Source organism: Epinephelus lanceolatus, chromosome 1 (assembly GCF_041903045.1).
Source record: "Epinephelus lanceolatus isolate andai-2023 chromosome 1, ASM4190304v1, whole genome shotgun sequence".
Lineage (NCBI taxonomy): Eukaryota > Metazoa > Chordata > Actinopteri > Perciformes > Serranidae > Epinephelus > Epinephelus lanceolatus.
This window is the reverse complement of record NC_135734.1, coordinates 16905028-16924573: the sequence shown is the minus strand read 5'-3', so window position 1 is coordinate 16924573 and position 19546 is coordinate 16905028. Positions and strand designations below refer to the sequence as shown.

The 19546-nt window shown below is 41.4% G+C and overlaps 1 protein-coding gene across 2 annotated transcripts in view; it reads left to right on the top strand.

Annotated features, from left to right (window-relative positions):
• Window positions 1–19546, top strand: part of cpne5b (copine Vb) — a 185029-nt gene that overhangs the window by 89450 nt on the left and 76033 nt on the right. The gene's annotated exons all lie outside the window — the stretch shown is intronic.

Below are 19546 nucleotides of genomic sequence, written 5' to 3'. Positions count from 1 at the left end.
TGGCACCTCTGTGTTGGCTTCATTTTTCAGCCCAGGAGTTTGCCTCTTGGTTACAGCTTCTGATGATGCAATGACTTCCTGTTTACATAATTGAGTGCCCTTGATTGGACAAGACTACACAGGTTTCCGAGCAACCAATTAACACATTACTGAGGTTTGCAGTAGCCAAGACATTCCTGGGGTTATGTTCCAGTTTCTGTAGTGCAACTTTGTTTAGGTAAATCACTACTTTGAAACAAGCCTTTAGTCACTAGAACTCAGTAACTTCTTTCTCCCCTGATGGAGACAAAATTCAACAATCAGAGATTTATCAAGGGGAATAAAACCTTTATCATTTTTCATAGCTAGCTTGCTACCTAGCTTCATTCATGAAAAGTAGGCTCAGAAACATGCCTGAAAACTGAACACGAACAGGCGGCAAGCTTGGATGATGTCAACACAGCTGTACAGGTTGGTGTAGGTTGCCTTAAGTACAGTAAATAACAACTTTTATTCACTTACTTACTTAACTTCATTTGATTTTGGTGAGAAACTGCGAGCACTTCACACACAGCAGCAACTTCACAGCTTGACAGGAAGTCAAGTGGATCAGACTGGTATGTAATTTGCTACTAAGTGGTTAGGACAAAAAACACCAAGTATACCACCCGTCTTCCAATGAGGAATCAGCTAACATGAACATTATGTCAGGCTTAGTGAATTAAATCAAAGGAAATTCAGTCTGAGTCCATGTCCTCTAGGAAGCTAAAATTCAAATATGCACAAACCAATGAGACAAGACAAGGTTAAAGAGAAATCCAAGCAGGAAACGCACAATGAGCAAATGTAAGCACCAGCATGTGGACAATACAGTCCCACTGGTAAGGAGTCGTCCCCGAAATTGTCTAAAGATACACACATGCACACATCCGTCTGTGTTTTCCTCCTCTGGCACGGGGTGCTAATGGAGGTCTGGAACAGTGGACTGATAAAGCTGTCACACAGCCTCCCTCTCTGCTTCTTTCCTTCTCTAACACGGAGTGATAAATCAAGTCTCTCCAATGGCATCACTTCCACAAGGAGACTCCTGTCTGCTAACACATGCGTACACACAGACTTGCACACAGCACACACACACACACACATCACAGACAAATGCATTAGATCTGTGTGCCTCTGCTCAGGCTATGAGAGTGGCTATTCATAGCTTCTAAACACAATCACCTCACCTATCCCTCTTGGTTTTATTCTGTCATGCATCTTTCATTCTCTCACCCTCTATCTCTTACACACACACGCACACACACTCGTGTCTCCCTCTAATATTAGACTACATTCCACTGGGTCCAGCAGCAGTGCTCTGCTCGCTCTCTGGGGAAAGCCTCCATTGGTGGCCTGGGTCGCTGTCACAAGAGTAATGTGTGTTTGGGGAATAACTGCACTGCAGTGGCAGGTCTCCTCTGAGACAAAGATCATACAGTAAATATGAGCTATAAGACTTATTTCCTTGGGGGGGATTTCGGTGGTCAGAGAAGAGTAATGGCCAAGAGCATAATTACTACTAGAGGGTTCCTTTTCCACATGAGTACCTAACCTCTTCCTGTCCTCGGACTCTATCTGTCTCTCTTTAAGGTCTCAGCTGATGGGAAGCTGGTGGGTGCAGCTGCCTCTCTGTCTTCTGGGAGGTCTACATTGAAAATGGCTGCAGCTGATATTTGATAAAGGAAAAAGGGGGCTACAGATGGCACTTTGAAATCAGGTCAAGAAGTAAGATTTAAGGCAAAGCTAGCAGAAAGTCACTAGGATCTTTTCAGCTTAAGGGTACTACATTAGAGTTGGACAAATACATTGACAATGGGTATTTGGCTGAGACATCGACTGTTGTTATTACTGGGCAAATTTTGTAATTTCATTTTGCTATTTTAATGGCCTGGATCAAGTGGGAGCCACTGCTCCTCAGGCAGCGAGAGACAGTGGGGAAAAGCAGTGTGAAATCAGAATATTTTTAAAATTTACTCGATGAATTAGGATTTTTTTGTTTGTTTTGTTTTTACCAAATGAGAGTTGATGATTCTTGGACCAGAACGACTAGCCAAGATGGTTTTGGTGAGTTTTATTTTCTGTTGGGTTTTTAATAAGGCAATTAAGCTCTTCTTGAACTTGAATTCAGAAAGTGTAGGGCTGTATTTTTCTGGAATTTTTTAACACAATGCCGAACCCTGTATTACATGTGTGTGTATGGGCAATAATAGAATTTGCAGGAGGTTGACAAACCTAAATTATTTATTTCTTAATTATTGATTCATTAGATACTTTTTAATCTTACTTTTGCACCCATATTCTGTATTGAAGCAAAAGGCTCCGACCACCTGATCATTCACTACCCCAGCTCTCATTGATGATTTTAATAACTATGTCAGTCACCATTAGCATAAGGGGATCTAGCAGTTCATTGATGGCTGTGGAAGAAAGATCCTTTCTCAGTGTGACTGCAATCTCTACTTGTTGCTGCTTTGTCTCATAAATTACTTATTGTCCTTTCAGTCTTTGAAGTGCAAACAAAGCTGTGTTTCCATGAGGGAAGGAAGGAATGGAAGGAAGAAAGGGAAAGGAAGAAATATTTTTCCACTACCCCCCTCCAGCTCCTGCTTTGCAACTGACAGGATAGTCTTTGATGCTGTGATGAAAAGTGACGGCTGTAATGCCCAGGGCAGCTCATGTATGAGGGGCTAGGTGAAGTGAAACGGATGGTTCAGGGGTGCTGAGCTCCATGGAAATGTGCTCACCAGAGAGGGGGTTTGCCCCTCAGGAGCATCAGCCGCCTGACCCAGGAACCTCTGTGATAGACTGAAATCAAAAGGAAAAATGTCTGAACAATTCTCTGTGAAGGGTTCATGATCTAACCTATATGGCACTAGGTTATACATCAGATTTTAATCATGTCATGACTGTAAAAACATAATTTCCTCTCACCCTTCATCTCGTAATCAAATGGCCCACCCAAGTCACAGTGATTCTTCAGAAACACATACTGTACCTAAGTGTGGCAGATTTCACATTTAAATTGCTTGGATTTGCTAAAATCACACAGTGCAATTAAATATCATTTGACACATTTTCAAAGGTAAGAGGAGCCGAAAGCAGCATCACATGCTACTCATAAAGCAACCTGATGGTGAGAAGATATAACAGATGCTGTGTTGACAGACTTATGTGTCGCCTTCCTGCATTTCTAGGACACAGTGTTGGCATATTGTTTATTAGGCAATTTTATATTCAGCCTAGCTCATGCAGCATGATCATAACTCAATAATTAGTCTATACGTTACCAAAGAAGAGCCTATATCAACCATATTAAACAAGAAGGAAAGTAGCAGAGGTGCTGCGTGACTGATCCATCTCTCCATTCATTTCGTTATCAGCTCTCACTATCTAAGAGGTGAGTGTAACTGACAGGTCTCATAATGTATCATTTTCCCTTTAAAACACTGACAAAACTAATTGTTTTCTAACTCAGTAGTTCTGTGTCATGACAGACCTTGGAGCAATTGTTTGTTTCATGTTAGAATATTTGAAAAAAAGGAAGGTAATAGAAATGACTCAAATTGAAAAAATAAATGAAGGGAGCCTGATAAGATGGTAAAAAAACAAATTTCCTCTTTTGTGATAAAAAATAGAACATTTGATGTGGAAAGATAACAAGGATAATAAGAGTTTTCTGTCTGGCTGCTCAGATTAATTTGTTTTCTTGCCCTAGAGTTTGATTTGTTCACGTCAAATTTCATTAAAGCAGGTAACCCTAATAACAACTGAGCGCAATATGTGTTGTCTTCTTAATAAACACAAGAGCTCTGTGGTTTGTATTTACTGCAGCATGATGGTAGCATGTAGATGATGATTATCTGCATGCCCCTATGTTCAAAATATAATTTCTGAGATAGCATTGCTAATCTCAAAGAAACGTCATTAAATGTTAATGCACTAATTAAATAGTTAATCACTGGAAAATACATCAAACGACGTATGACAGAATAACAAGATTAGAACTGGTTCAGCAGTGACACACTTACCCCTTTTCCACCAAAGCAGTTCCAGTGCTGGTTCTGGGCCAGTGCTTAATTTGGAACCGGTTTTCCTGTTTCGACCGACAAAAGAACTGGCTCTGGGCCAGAAAAACTGGTTCCAGAGTGGCACCAGTTCTTTGCTGGACTAGAAGAAAGAACCAATACGTCACGGGGAAGGGGGCGGGGTTATTGAGCCACTCAGCCGCTGCAATGATGCTGGAGGCAATGGTGGACGAAAGCGTAACGCTGCCGCAAACGGACCCCGGTAAGTTTGTTTTCGAACATTTTCGCCTTGCACATAGTTGTTTAGTGTTACCAGTTTCTACAGATAACAGCTGTGTCCCAATTTAGGCCCGCGTCCCCTCGGAGGATGCGGTGCTAAATTGGGACACAGCTATTGTTTGTGATGTCTGCTTGGGTTAATGTTAACTGATCAACAGGTTAGCCTTGCTAACATTAGCTAAAGTTAGCAAGTTTCTTAGCCATGGGCTCACCTACCAAACCCCCCCCCCCCCCCCTTCAGTTGGCTAAACATTGTATAATGTGCAGTCGACGAGTCACTGTTTAAAGTGCTGTTTTTCATGTGGTCTACAGAGTTATCTGCCATCGAACAAGACGATGCTAACTACGAGCTAACGTTGCTTCTCCACTGCCGCTCGCCAACACCATCCAGCAGCTGAGGTCAAAGCAACACAGCAAGGACCTGAATGATGCCCTGCTGCAGAAGCTGGAGACTGACACCAGTGTGTTTCTTCATGGGAAATTTTAGTTTTGCACATTCAATGCACACTTGTCACTTTTATCATTAGCTTGTTTTTTGTATTTAAATAAATTCCCTTCTAAAGAGACATGTCTACTTCTGTATGTTTTCACTTAATGATGTACAATTTAATTGTGTAATAAGTTCAATTAAAGCTAGTAAAAACAAGTCAAGAACTCAACAGGTTACCCATTTATGAAGATGCTTTTCATAGATGTCTTCAGTCACTGTGTTTATAAAGAAATGAGAACATGACAGCCATAATCATTTATATGAATTTACTGAACTGAAGGATGAAACAATATTGGTGACATGAAGTAGTCCAGCAAACACAGGTAAAAGTAGTCAGGTAAGCAGCAACAAAATAGCAAAAACAATGGAGAGTAGCAGCCAAAACATGTGCAGCATACACAACCAGAACTAAATATAACAAACATTTGAATGGCAGGTTTTTAGGAGGCACCTCCACCGTCCTTTCAATCTCCCAAAAGCCATTTCCACAACCGACCGTACACTGCTTAATCTTCAGTTATATGTGTGTTGTTCAGGGGTTAATCTGCCAGTGTCCGCAAAGTGCTTCATGAGCCAGCTCTGCATGGGGTAGGACAAAAATGTATAGGTAAATAAGCAAGTTGAGTGGAGAGTGATCAATACTAAAATCAATAGCTAAGCATCCTCTTTTGTCCAGCTGAAACTACAATAAGCCCTCAGTTGTCTAAATAAGTACACAACACATAACGTTACACATTTGCATTGTGAATTAGCTGTGCTCTGCCAGCTAACGTTAGCTTACAACACAGGCTAACATAACAATCTCACGTTCAGTGTTAGTAAGAGACAAACCGTGTTAGGTTATTACCTGTCTTCTGGAACGTAATTGCCGTCCATACAAATCTTGTCGAGCAGCACAAATACGACGTATCTGCCCTATTTGGATGCCGATGAGGCCTCGTAGAGCCAGGAGTAACAGCTGCACAAGTACGTGGTCCGCCATCGTTGATGTTGTTCAACGTAACTGACATATACAGTGACGCAATGACGTGGCACCCTAACCACCTCGAGCCGTGGAAAAGCAAATTGGTTCTCAGCTGGTTTGCAAGTTGAACCAACTGAGAACCAGCACCAGCACTGGCCCCGAACCAGCACTGGAACTGCTTTGGTGGAAAGGGGGTAACTCCTTTCCACCAAAGACCTGTTTGCTCTGATACTTAATATTTATATGATTCTGTGTTTTTAACAAGGCTGTCATATTTCATCATTAAAAGCATTCACTTTCTATCCAGGAGACAGAACATGGGGGATAGTGTGGATGATGTGGTGTAATGATAGAACTGCATTTCTTTATTTGGCCACCTCATGAAAAGTTAGAATGACAATGTATGTTCTACGATCGTGTTCAGGAGTGACAGGGATGAATGCAGTCACTACACACATCATGTAAATTTCATCACCTGCCCAGGTTTCCAAGGGTCCGTACAATCCATCCTGTTGAGGCCCCAAAATTTAGTTTGTTTGAGCCGTACATGCTGTCAGCACATGTCAGACCATGTTTGCTTATGAAGACAATAGGGCTGTTGCAGTGAAGGAATTTCCCCTGCAGTGATTAAGGGTGGCTCAACAGTTTGATATGCTGTATTACCACGATGTAGAACACAGAAGGGTAATGAGGCACAATAAGCGGCACAGTGTTTTTTCAGGTGAGTCACTTTGGTTGCGTCTGGGTGCTATGATACAGCATATCCATGGAAGTAAAAATGTTGGCACTATAAAGAGTGCTCTTGGGTAGGCAGAATGGTCCCACCGGCTGGTGTGGGTACATTATTAATTTTTCCTCTGTTGTTGTTTTGCAATGTGACGGCAGGTCATTGTGGTATTTGTCCTGCCCCGCCCCCTCTACTCTGTGATTGAACAACTGGGTAAAAAGTGACAGCAACGAGTGGCTGCAGCCTTTTACCCAAGGTCTAATATTTTTCAACTCTTGGCCACCACAACAAAAAAAGGGCAAACACACAGCACTTAGCGCAGACTACACATTCAGAACCTCGTCATACTGCTGGCTTTTGCAGCATAGTATTATGGTGTAAGTACAGTCCTTGTGGTATTTGTCCTGCTCTTAAGATAAAACATGAACATCACAGTTGTGGCGGTTGCTTGCAATCCCGTGCTTGGCTTGTCAACAGCACCATAGAGCTGTGATTGGGCTCAAAACAATCAGGCCTGACCCTTCATGAACTTGCACAGTTTCTGACCAAGCCTGACCTGAACCTGACGTACAGCAGTAGTTTTGGGCCTGAGCCTGATAAAAACCCAAATTTCTACTGTAAAAAATGTCTTAGATCATATTTCATATAGTTTTTTTAAATATTAAAACATGTGTTGGAAGCTAAGGACTAGGGGCTGTTTCCAAGCACCACCACTTCTTCTTTTCTTCCTTCTGCTATTATAAGAGTCTGTTGTCTCATGCACGACAGATTTGGCAGAGTGGCAGGCATCCCTCGATTGGTCTAGTGCGCATGGTGGTCCATGGCGATGCAGCATGCAGATTTTATCATATTTCTTTCCAGCAAAGTGATAATATGTTGCCTCAAACACAATGTTGTCATAAAACAGATGTAGACATCATTGTTAATCTTATTCACGTTGAGTTGATGTTGTGGTCTAACATTACCACACAACTTTATCCAAAGGAGACACTTTTCTTGGTTGAGATGTGGTTTAGGAAAGGGTAAAAAATACATCTCGTCGCCCAGCCTCTCAGGATACCTTGTGTCAGAGGTGCATGTACCCCATGCACACCGTTTGACCATTTTTAAACTTCAAATCTCAGAAAAAGCTCATAAAACGGAGCAAAACTGACTTTCTGTAATGCATTTCAATGAACAGCCAGGCAGAGAATGTCCGAGTGTATGGGAATGGCTATATGCACTGTGATTGGCTCATTGCGTTTGAGGGCGGGGCTTAGCCATAGGTCAATTGGGCTTGGGCAGAGAATCAAAGCTCTACAGCAAATTAATGCAATATTGCACTTGTTGCGACAGCCCTAGAAGACGATATGGCCTTCATAACCCAGTATGAGGCAAAAATTAGCTTGAACACAAAGTATCTACTGAATTACAGATTATCCAAACATTATCCAAAATAACTTATCCAAATGAATGCGGCCCTTGTGGTCCAAGTGGCTCTGGAGCAGTTGTCCACTTTGCCCAGTTGATAATCCAGCCCTGACAGACGCCAGTGTAGTAGAAACTCAACAGCTGCATCTACAGCCATTTAGGGCTCCTATCATACTGTAAAGTGACAAAGATCCAACTTTTTTTCCTGGTTGACCCTGCACTGGCACCCCCGCTGTACCAGTATAGTTGTCTCATTGAAGTGAATGATGGTATTTCATTATTGCACACAGCCCTATTGTCAGTCTGAACATGTCCGGATGGTTGTGTTCATCCTGGTTGTGAGCAGGATCCTGAAGCGGGATGGATAACCTCTGCGGACCCATTCACAGCAAATGGCAAACAGGTTTTTCTTGTGCTGCTGCATTGGTGAGAAAAGAGTGTTTGTTGTCAGGAAGAGAGCTCATCCAGTATTGATACCCCTGTGTCTCATATCTCTGAGCAAAACTCAGTTTCCTTCTCTTGCAGGCAGCAATTGATCACGGCTCACTCTCTCTCCGAGTCGAGCCATCTGTTAGGAAAACAATTTTTCTGTCATTGTCGATTCAATTGGAGCGATCAATCAACTTGACGGACGAGGCATCCTGCACTGAATTAACAAATTCAGGAATGCTGTTGAGGATTAACCCTTTTATCAGGTTACAGTGAACTTAAACCTCAGAGTTGGGAATCCACAGAGCACACTGCTCCTGCACTAAGCCCAGCCTGTTTAAACATTTGGAGACAGCTATTTTGGCAAATAGCATTGATTTTCCCCCAAAACGAATTAGAGGACTCAGCAGCATTGATGGCAAACAAAGCATTAGAGAGATTGGCTGCCATTGTTACGATGCTAATTGCCTGAGGTGTCATTTGCTTCCCATCAGAAAGAGGGAAAAAGGCTCTTCTTTTTTCTCTTTCATCTGCTGTGTGAGGCTATAAACAAAGGAGAGGAGAGAAAACACGTGTAATGAAATTTGTCACACCTGTTTGATTTGCCCTGTCTCTGAATATTGACTTCTTTTCAACACTCCTCATCTGGCTTGATTTGAAAAGACATCTCCAGATGTTTGTTTCGACAGCTCCTGCTCTGGCAGATGAAACGGCTTTAGAGGGAAATGCAATATTAACCACAAACTGAAAAATGAGACACATCAATGAAGTATGAATGCCCCTAATTACAGCTTATCGGCCTCTAACTGCCTTTATATTGAACAAGCCTCGCTATAAACCACAGCTCCTTTACCTTGAAAGACAATGCAGCGCTGCCTTTTGATGCAGTGGGTGCTTCATTCGAGGCATGATGGATGCTGGGTCACTCGCTCTTTCTCTCTCGCAGGTAGAAGCAGAACAGAGAAACTGTAGCAGCCATTTCAGTTAATTTCTTTGCTTTCCTGGGTGGCTGCTCACTCTTTCCCTCTTCTATTTGATTAATGGCACCATCTCTCTGGTGGCCGCTGTAATAAAGTCAAATGAGGTCTCGAATGGCTGAGGCTTTGTAGAATCAGCAGTGGGTAATTGAGGAGGTGGATGTCTCAGGTGGGGGTGTGTGTCTGTTCTCTGTCCTTACGGCAGTGAAATAGTGTTTTACTTTTCCCTTCGGCAGAGTTAGTGAAGTCAGTAATTGTGTTAGAGAGGAGCCGCTTCACTGCACATTGTTGTATGTTTGGATGGTTGTGCTCGTGTTCAGTTTTAAAGGTTACAGAGCTGGTGGCGTGGAAGAAACATGCCTCCTCCTTGAATGCATCAAAGTGTTCTCAGTTTGTCTCTTGAATAATACAGCAGCAGAGGAGCGATAATTGAAACGTTGTAATCCACAGTATCTTCTTTAACCAACAGTGATGTTCCTTTGTCAGGGAGACGTGTTTGGCTTCCCACGCTGAAATCTGTCACAGGAATATCCAGAGAAATCCTGCCTGAAGCCTGGTAATCCTTAGTATCTCCTTTCACCAGACAAGAATTTACTCTTTTGTGTGTAGATACTTTGCTTTGTGTAGGACAGTCTGCGATAGCAAATAGGCTAGGAAGTTAATGGGTGGTGTAGCAGAGCACTCCATTCCTACTGGGAAGATGTCTCACCAGTTTCCCCAACCTCTTTGGTCAAGATTGAGTCCATTCTGAACACACACACACACACACACACACACACACACACACACACACAGAGGAAAATGTTGGAATCATAAGTTTCTGCAAACCACAAATACATTATCATGAGTCAACGTTTCTAAAGTGACGTATTATATGAGCTCACTTTGTCATCAGGAGGTGGAGGGGATGGCCTGGCACCTCGGTGACACACCCGCCAAGCTGCAGACCACTGCAGACAACTGTTTGAAACCAACAAACAACAAAACTAGTTGTTTTTTAGTGAGTCATCGCTGCATCTATCAGTGCCTTTGTAGCCACAAAATGTCACTGTGTTTCCACAGTGTTTCATGGATTGTGCCACCAAAAGTGGTTGTTTTTTAAATGATAGATTGCTGCACTTCCTGTCGGATAGTTCCATGAAAAGTGGTTGTTTTGTTTTTTACCAAAACATTGCTGCAATTCTTGCTGGGATAGTGTCACTTTTTTTTTTTAACAAAAACATCCATGTGTTTCCAGCCAACAAAGTTTCAATAGTCCTTTTAGATAGGAATGGTGCAAATTTGCAGGAAAGCCCAATCAGTCTTCTTTCAGCATTGGCAGTATAAAAACAAAATCAGGGAGTGCGGCAAAATGCCGCCTACCTACTTTTGTTTATACAGAACGTGTCTTTTTCGGGGCAATGGGGGCGTGAGCAAGTAACAAAACGTTTAGCTCAGCATGTGACGTAACCAGTGACGTGGGAGGGAAGCCCTAGCCAGTCAGTCCTTCAGCAGTACTCTCATAAGTCGGCCCGTTGTTCACTGTTCCTGTCATCTGACGGTTAATGGCCACTTCGTTTGCGAGGGCAAGGAGGGCGCACAATTCCTTGTCTCCCCAGTTGCTCATCTTTACAGTGTCTGTTTGTGTTTCCCTCTTGCTACTAGCTGCTCGCTAATTCCTGCTATCAGCTGTTTCATGTTTATCCACCGCCAGTGGCTCGCACGTGCAGCATCATCAACAGCTCCTCCCACAAGTCTTCAACAGCCCCTCCCGTTGCGAAAGGCTGCCTTGGTCTGTTTAAACTAAAAGGGCTCCGCCAATATGACTACCCTACAAGGCGGAAAATTGGGCACCTCGGATCAACTCACCAATCCAGCTCTGTGTGTCTAAACGCTCGCAGTTTGCCGGCAAAATGGCCCAACATTCTCGGAAAATCTGGCAGTGTAAAAGGAGCTAATGTATCTACTACATAATAATGTATAACTGTAATTTATCCATGATTTGCAGAAACATACAGTGCCAACATTTATTCTGGCAATAAGGTTGCACACTAGCGCAGAAAAAGCAAATAATAAATGTGCCATGACTGACATTACAACTTGACTGACTGTTTATTGTTCTATTGTGTCAGTATTTGACACATTTGTCACAATGAATACATTCAGAAACTGACATGTAATGAGGTGTCCTTGTCTTATCTTGGTGGATTATTGCGAGTCACTGTCAAGGACACAAAAGTTGTACACATGTTCTGGTCTTGTCCGCTTTCCAGTCCCACTGGGGAATCTGTAGATCATCCATCAAAGGTTATTGGAAAGTCTATTGAATCTAATGCTATGATTGCATCCACCCACAGCACCACTCTCTACCCTCGAGGCAGCCTTTACAGCCTTCGGCACCCTACCAGTCAGACGCTTGGTATTGCCCAAATGGTAATCTCAAAAACCTGCTTCACACTCAGTGGATAAGGGAATCATTAATTGTGTCGAACTGGGAAGAATCAGGTTTATAATGAAAGGCTGAGAAAATTTTGCAAGATGTGGGACCCTGTTGAGAGCTGGACTTCCCAGATCTCCCTGAATGATTGATCAGGTAGTTCGGCAACATTAAATTTTGATGTGAAGGGCAGTAGATGTTTTTATTATCATTACATATATATTTTTTTTTATCTTATTCATAATTAATTTTATGTCTAAAGTCTTGGTCTGCATGGGTTCTGCTTTTGGTTTGTTAGTTAGTTGACGTCACCACATTTTTAATCTAGCAGGGTAGAGCCTTTTGGGAGAAAACTTTTAAATTCCTTTGACAACATTATTGCAATAAACAGATAAAAAAAATCATTATACACTGGACAGAACCTGCTGTGGGCTATTAGGTAAAATTAAATTTCAAGCAAAGGGTCACTGAGGGAGGCAGTGAGGTAAAATTGTGGTAAAACTCTGGTCTTCTGTGTTGTGTTGGTGCTGAACGAGCTACATATGAATGGAAGTTTTGGCAGCTGTCGAGTGTTTTCACTGTCTTAAACATCATCTATTGCCAAACACAATCACTCTCTGGATTTCAGCTTTAGTGTATATTTACAGTGATCCTGTAAGCTAGACAGAAACTGAAGATCTAGCTGTTGCAGTTTGGAAGCAAGTGCCTTAAACAATAACCTAATACAATTTACTCTGAAGTTATTCCACATAATGCCAGCTGGTGACGCTGATCATTTTGCAGCTTAAAACACATGTGTAGAGATCCAAACTATAAACCCCTCTATTCTTTTGGAATAAATACAGGGAGACAGTAATTGCATGTCTAACTGCATGTGTAATTATACTTGCATGTGACATGAGTACCAATAGACAAAGGCACAAATGCCACCAGGAAAAAAACTTTAACTTAATCAACAGAGGAGCTACAACACTGCAATACTGTTTTAATTAATGGATTCCTTGGTAGCAGAAAACACCATAATTAATTAACTATTTAAGGAGCGACTACACGAACTAACATGCAGGGGGCTGAACACAAACTTTTAGAGATATTGCTTGTACAGTACAGATATAGATATTAGACTTTGTCAACATTTCATAAATGTGCTCTCCAGTGACTCCAAGAAAACAGACGTTTGCCGAATTATAGCTAATGAAACATTTTTTATTAAGGGCAGAAGCACTTTAATGCAGTTATCATGCATCCTGTTGATACTTCTCACAAGATGTTTGTCATTCTGTAGGTATTTACTTATACAGTCAGCACTTTGTTACTGACTCTGATCCTTGGATGAATGAATTTAAGGTGCTGACGGTGTGTCACCAAGGTAATCAAAAGGGGATGAGAGAAAAGAAAATGGAATATGGTAAATAAAATATCAGATTTCGTAAAGGACCTCTAATGAAGGAGCCAACCTTATCGCCAGACTAGAAAGTTGAAAACAGACTCTCTGCAAAACCCTGTGTTACATTCAGTGATGGTTTGTTTTACCACCAATGACAATGTTTTAGAAATTTATGCCATGTGCAATATCAGTATCAGCACATGGTAAATACTACAGTGGGAACCACTTTTAGGGATCACATCTGTCCGGGTTAAATTGATCACTATAAGCAGGTGATAACTGTTTTACCCCTTTATTTTTATTTCTTATAAAGTCATGAAATGGACAGCTTTACTATGAACTTAACTGCTTGAAAATATAGTACAGCTCTTTTGTTTTTTTTAATTATGGGGCATTACATAACCAGGCATTATTAATTCATTTGATGAGGACTTCAGCCACAGGTGCTTTCCCTTTCCGCTTTTGATTTCTGTGTCCATAACTAGCAGCCATGACCATTTCTTGTTATATGAATAGACAACACAAGATAACCCGAGAAAGACCAAGTTTTGCTGCTGCATCTTATTTGCTCATTCTTGACAGTCTCTCATAAGATTCATGCGACTTTTTTCATTCAGAGAAAATTACTCTTTTTTTCCTGTCACAGTAAGTAGACTACTTGGCAGCTGTAAGTGAATTATATTCACAACATTTGTGTAGAAATGATTCTGTCCCAAGCTTTTGATCCATGTAAGTGGTTAATCACTGTAACTATGGTCAGCATGATAACCATAATCACTATATGGAGTTTTTGATATATATGGTATTAAGGTTAGGAAGAGGCAGTGGTATCGTTAAGGTACGGCGTGGGTTGATTAAGGTTGCAGAAACTTCAAATTTACACTGAACAAAAATATAAACACAACACTTTTGTTTTTGCTCCCATTCTTCATGAGCTGAACTCAAAGATCTAAAACATTTTCTATATACGCAAAACACCATTTCCCACAAATACTGTTCACAAATCTGTCTAAATCTGTGTTAGTGAGCACTTCTCCTTTGCCGAGATAATCCATCCCACCTCACGGGTGTGGCATATCAAGATGCTGATTAGACAGCATGAACATCAGCAAACCGCTCATCCACACGACGTCACACACGCTGTCTGCCATCTGCCCTGAACAGTGAAAACCGGGATTCATCCGTGAAGAGAACACCTCTCCAACGTGCCAGAAGCCATCGAATGTGAGCATTTGCCCACTCAAGTCGGTTACGATGACAAACTGCAGTCAGGTTGAGACCCCGATGAGGACAACGAGCATGCAGATGAGCTTCCCTGAGACGGTTTCTGATAGTTTGTGCAGAAATTCTTTGGTTATGCAAACCGATTGTTGCAGCAGCTGTCCGGGTGGCTGGTCTCAGACGATCTTGGAGGTGAACATGCTGGATGTGGAGGTCCTGGGCTGGTGTGGTTACACGTGGTCTGCGGTTGTGAGGCCGGTTGGATGTACTGCCAAATTGTTGCCTTTGGAGACGGCTTATGGTAGAGAAATGAACATTCAATTCATGGGTAACAGCTCTGGTGGACATTCCTGCAGTCAGCATGCCAATTGCACGCTCCCTCAAAACTTGCGACATCTGTGGCATTGTGCTGTGTGATAAAACTGAACATGTCAGAGTGGCCTTTTATTGTGGCCAGCCTAAGGCACACCTGTGCAATAATCATGCTGTCTAATCAGCATCTTGATATGCCACACCTGTGAGGCGGGATGGATTATCTCGGCAAAGGAGAAGTGCTCACTAACACAGATTTAGACAGATTTGTGAACAATATTTGTAAGGAAATGATCTTTTGTGTATATAGAAAATGTTTTAGATCTTTGAGTTCAGCTCATGAAAAATGGGAGCAAAAACAAAAGTGTTGCGTTTATATTTTTGTTCAGTGTATGTTCAGTAGAAACACAAACGTTAAATGCAAGTCTTCATCCGGATCTTCATTTTGGAGTAAGGGGTGGATCTGACTGAGAAGCCCAGGACAATATCTACACACCCTCCCGCACTCTTAGATCCTCTTCTGCAATCCAACTCACACCACCATCTGCCCGCTTGTCTACCATGGGTTCTAGAGCTTTCAGCCGTTCTAACCCCTGCCTCTGGAACTCTCTCATCCACGATATTCACAATATTGACTCCCTTTCCACCTTCAAATCCTGTCTGAAAGCATACCTTTTCAAGCCGGAATATTCGGTGTGATTTAATGGAGACACATATGGTGACCTGCACTGATGATTACCTTCTGAGGATTTTATTGTATATTACAGAATTGTTTAATTTTATGATCTATGAATACATTGCTGCTTGTTGTTTTTTTCTTGTAAGGTGTCCTTGAGTGCTCTGAAAGGCGCCTTTTAATAAAATGCATTATTATTTATCATAACTATTGACAGATAGCCTCACTCAAAGAGGCCTGCCCTTAATTATGCGTACCTTACAACCTTACTAAAATGTAAATGGGTGAGTTACATAAAAATTCACCCCTGTATGGTTGTCATGAAGGTGGAAATTAGCTATAGAGACCAACACTGTTTTTGTACCAGGCTGTAAATACATTTATTACTGCTATGGATTTGGGCATTTTAACATGGGGGTCTATGGGGACTGAGTGGCTTCAGGAACCAGCCTCAAGTGGCCATTCAAGGAACTGCAGTTTTTGGCACTTCATGTTTACTTCATTTTTTTGCCCCAGAAGTTGCTGCTTATATGCTACACACCAATCCACCACACCCAAATCATTATTTTCACTTTGCTGCATATAGGGAACACTGGTCCCTGCATAGGCACTGAACATTGGTATACATATGGATGTAGTACCAAGGGATAATGGGTTGGAGTGATCAAAAAATCCCCCCTGCAGTAAGTAAAACAGAGGCTACAGTATGTTACAACTCAGTAGGTGTTTAACCCTGACGCTGTATCTGTGGGCATCTTCAGTGGGCCAGAATTATACTCCTCCTTTGGCTATAGTATATGTTTAAATGTGTATGTGTCATGTTTCCCTGCTCTGCCTCTCTATCTCTTTTACCCTTTATTTTACCCTTAAATGTCTTAAAATGTAGCACTGTTTCTTTACTTTATGACAGTATGAGTTCCAACACTTCACTGAAGCCATGAATCTTAAATGCTTTGTGAAATATTCATAACCAAGATGTCAAGTTTTACAGTTGCATGATTATATCAAATGGAAATATTTTAGATGTCTTGTGTGTCTTTTTATATTTCCCCAAAATGACGGTTACTTTTTTGGTACCTTTGAGTTCTCAACTTGAATTTAAAGTAAAGTTCTTCGTCTAAAAAACTTTTGGCTGAGCAGCATGACTTTTATATCATCCCAAGCACAATGTGAGTGTCCACATGTGGTTTGACTCATTAGATTGGTCAAAGAGAATTGGAGCTGACAGTGCTCGGACCCACATGCGATCCTGAAATGATCAGATGATGAAAGCTGCGTTGAGTCAACCGTATTGTAACCTCATCCAGAATTTGTAGCAAACCTCTAAAACACATGCATCCTGTTTTACGGTCAGCTGTTTTCCATGAGCAACATCCCACTTTTTTTGTGCTCAATGCCACGTTAATATATTTTATGGCTCTATCTATTGCTGTTTAAAGTTATGTTTATCTGTATTGTGTTTTTCGACATTTACAATGTTTGCCAAAAACGTTGCACATATCTGAGTAATAACTTCTTTCCTTTGCCCATTCCAAAAACAATAACCATAAACACCATCTGTGTTCAATGTGTTGTTTTCTTTACAAGGTGAAGCAATTTGCAAAAATTGGTAAGCATAAGAGTCCATAAAATGAGGTTGGTACAAGTAGTTTTTTTTGATATTCTAACAACAGCAGGCAGTGTTCATCATCAGTCAGTGCCTTCTAGAGCTGCAGCCTCATTTTCAGCACCCATTCACCTTTAAGCTTCCTAAAACATACTGATGAGCATTTGGTCCGTTTTAATGGCAACTAATAATCACCATCTCTGATAGGCCCCCTCAAGCACTCCCCCATGGTGCTTTTGTTTTCCTGCCTCCTACTCAGGCCTGTCACAGTGTGTGGTTTGTGGCCGGAAGATTGGTAAAAGCCACCGGGAGGCTAAACGCTCTGCCTTCTTTTATTCTTGATCACCATTTTAGACAAAAGCTGCACAGTGGAATGGATTAGGTGGCTTGTGGGTGGGAGTCTTGCAATGAGACAAACCCAAAAAACACTGGTGCAGCTGCAATCACTGACCAACTTGCAGCATACTGAATTGAATGTTTACACGGTGTAATTTCTTTTCCATTAAAGGCTGTGCTTTTTTAGTTGAGGTTTTGTTACAAAATCATGCATTTATTGTACATTTTAACATATATGACGATCTACAGAGGCAACCAGAGCCTTGCATACAGCACAGAGCGAAGGGGCAGTTTGATGTGCAATACTTAGTCAGCTACCAGCTGTTTCCAGATGATTCTGTAGGATGGTGAGTCTTTTGGGGAATTGGGTGGAAAAGATGCCAGCTTCTGCAATGAAGCTTCAGTTCAGAGAAATCTTCATCTGATACACAGGTCTCCTCAGGAGAGTTCTTGCAACAGATGCTTGTCTATACATGTAAAGTCAGTGGCTGTTGTTCCTGACTTACCCTTATCCAATCTGGAGCTCTGCAGATCCTTACTGGTAAGTAGCCTACAGCAAATAACATGCCCAGGAGTATAAAGAAATCAATTCATCAAATGTACAACACTTTTTATCACTGATTTTAAACCGGACTAATGCTAATTGTGTGATATTGACCTCCCTATTACCCACAGAGTAAGGTTCCCTATTTCATGATTAGTTAGATGTTCTTGACTTTGGGGTCATTGTAGTCCATGGCAACAACATTAAATGGTTGAGTGATCCTGCACCTTTACCTGGCCTTTGTTCTTCAGGCGTAAATGAGCACAAGGCTTCTACAGGAATTGAATCACTGTCTGAATACCCTCACAAGAATTCAGCTGGTGTAAAGTGAACTGCCTGGTCTTGAGCAAGAACTCATTATTGTTAATAATGCGTAATGACTGCCCACAAGGGCAGTGTCATCTGCAAATGTTAATAATTGAACTGCATAGTGGCAAGATGTAAAATCATTTGTGTGACAGGAGTTGAGGTGGTAAACATTTTGTCGTGAGATAAGATGGAGTGGGAGGTATATGTCAGGCACTAACTCGATAAGTTGCTTTCAAACTGTCAGAAAATGCCAATAGATTGAAGCATGATGTACCCTCAGGCTATAGCACAGTTCTGATGTAAGGTGTCGATGTGAAGTTCATAAAATAGTACAGGAGCAAGGAACATTCTGGTGTCCAGAGATGTAATCTAGGCCAAAGCTGTTTGTGTTACAGACAGACTGATTCACCTTGTAGATAAACTGCAGTCCAACAATGGAACTGAGACATATTCATAGGCAGTACACAAGAAATACAGCCTCATTATGTCTGAGCTCAGTGTTGCTGGCCTGAAGTGAAGAAGGTGGCAGATAACCTTTATTTTCCTCCAGAGCAGAAAATAGTGCCCTCATCATCTTTAAAAATGACAAATTTCAGGTGATTTGGGTTTTTGCTCATTTTCTATCATTTTCAGATGCATTCCCTAAAATGGAAACTACAGTATAATGGCTTTACCAAACCATCTTACTGTCTTAAAATAAATCCAAATAGAAATGCCAACAAACAATAACTCGGAATACTTTTGGTGATTAATGGTAACCAATGTAATCCAACAAAAGTGCCACAGATCACAATTATCAGGCAATACATAATAATAATTATAAAATCTCAGCTCCAAAAATTCTGCTTGTTTCTTACATACACAACATGCCCACTTCACTGTGTCCAGTCACTTTATTCAGTGTGCCTAGTACACCTATTGGTACATCTGTCATGTACCGATATGATGGCTGTGGTCACAAACAATGTAAAATAACATACTGTATAGAGATACATTCACAAATACAAATTAGACATTGAATGGCTAATGATATTGAAAATGATACCTTATTCACTGATAAACACTGAATAGGACACAGCCAAAACATCTGTGCTGAATTTAGACTGAAAATTGAATAAAGCAACAGTCTTACTGATTTGGGTGTGTGAAGGATTTTTCTGCTTTTCTGTCTCTTTCTTTGGTTACACGCACCCAACTCCTTCCCTCTCTCTTTTGTCTTTTTTTCACTTACAAGAAAAACATCTGTCAGACAGTATTCTAATATCATTTGCAACTTGTGCACAGCAAGAGCTGTTTTGCCGTGCTGTCCTTTAAAGGTTTGATTCTTTCTTCAACTTTTTCGCCCTTCTCTCTCAGTGCAACCTCTCATTTTTCTTTGTTAATGACGGGTGAATTTCCCAGGCTCTCAGTCGAGGTG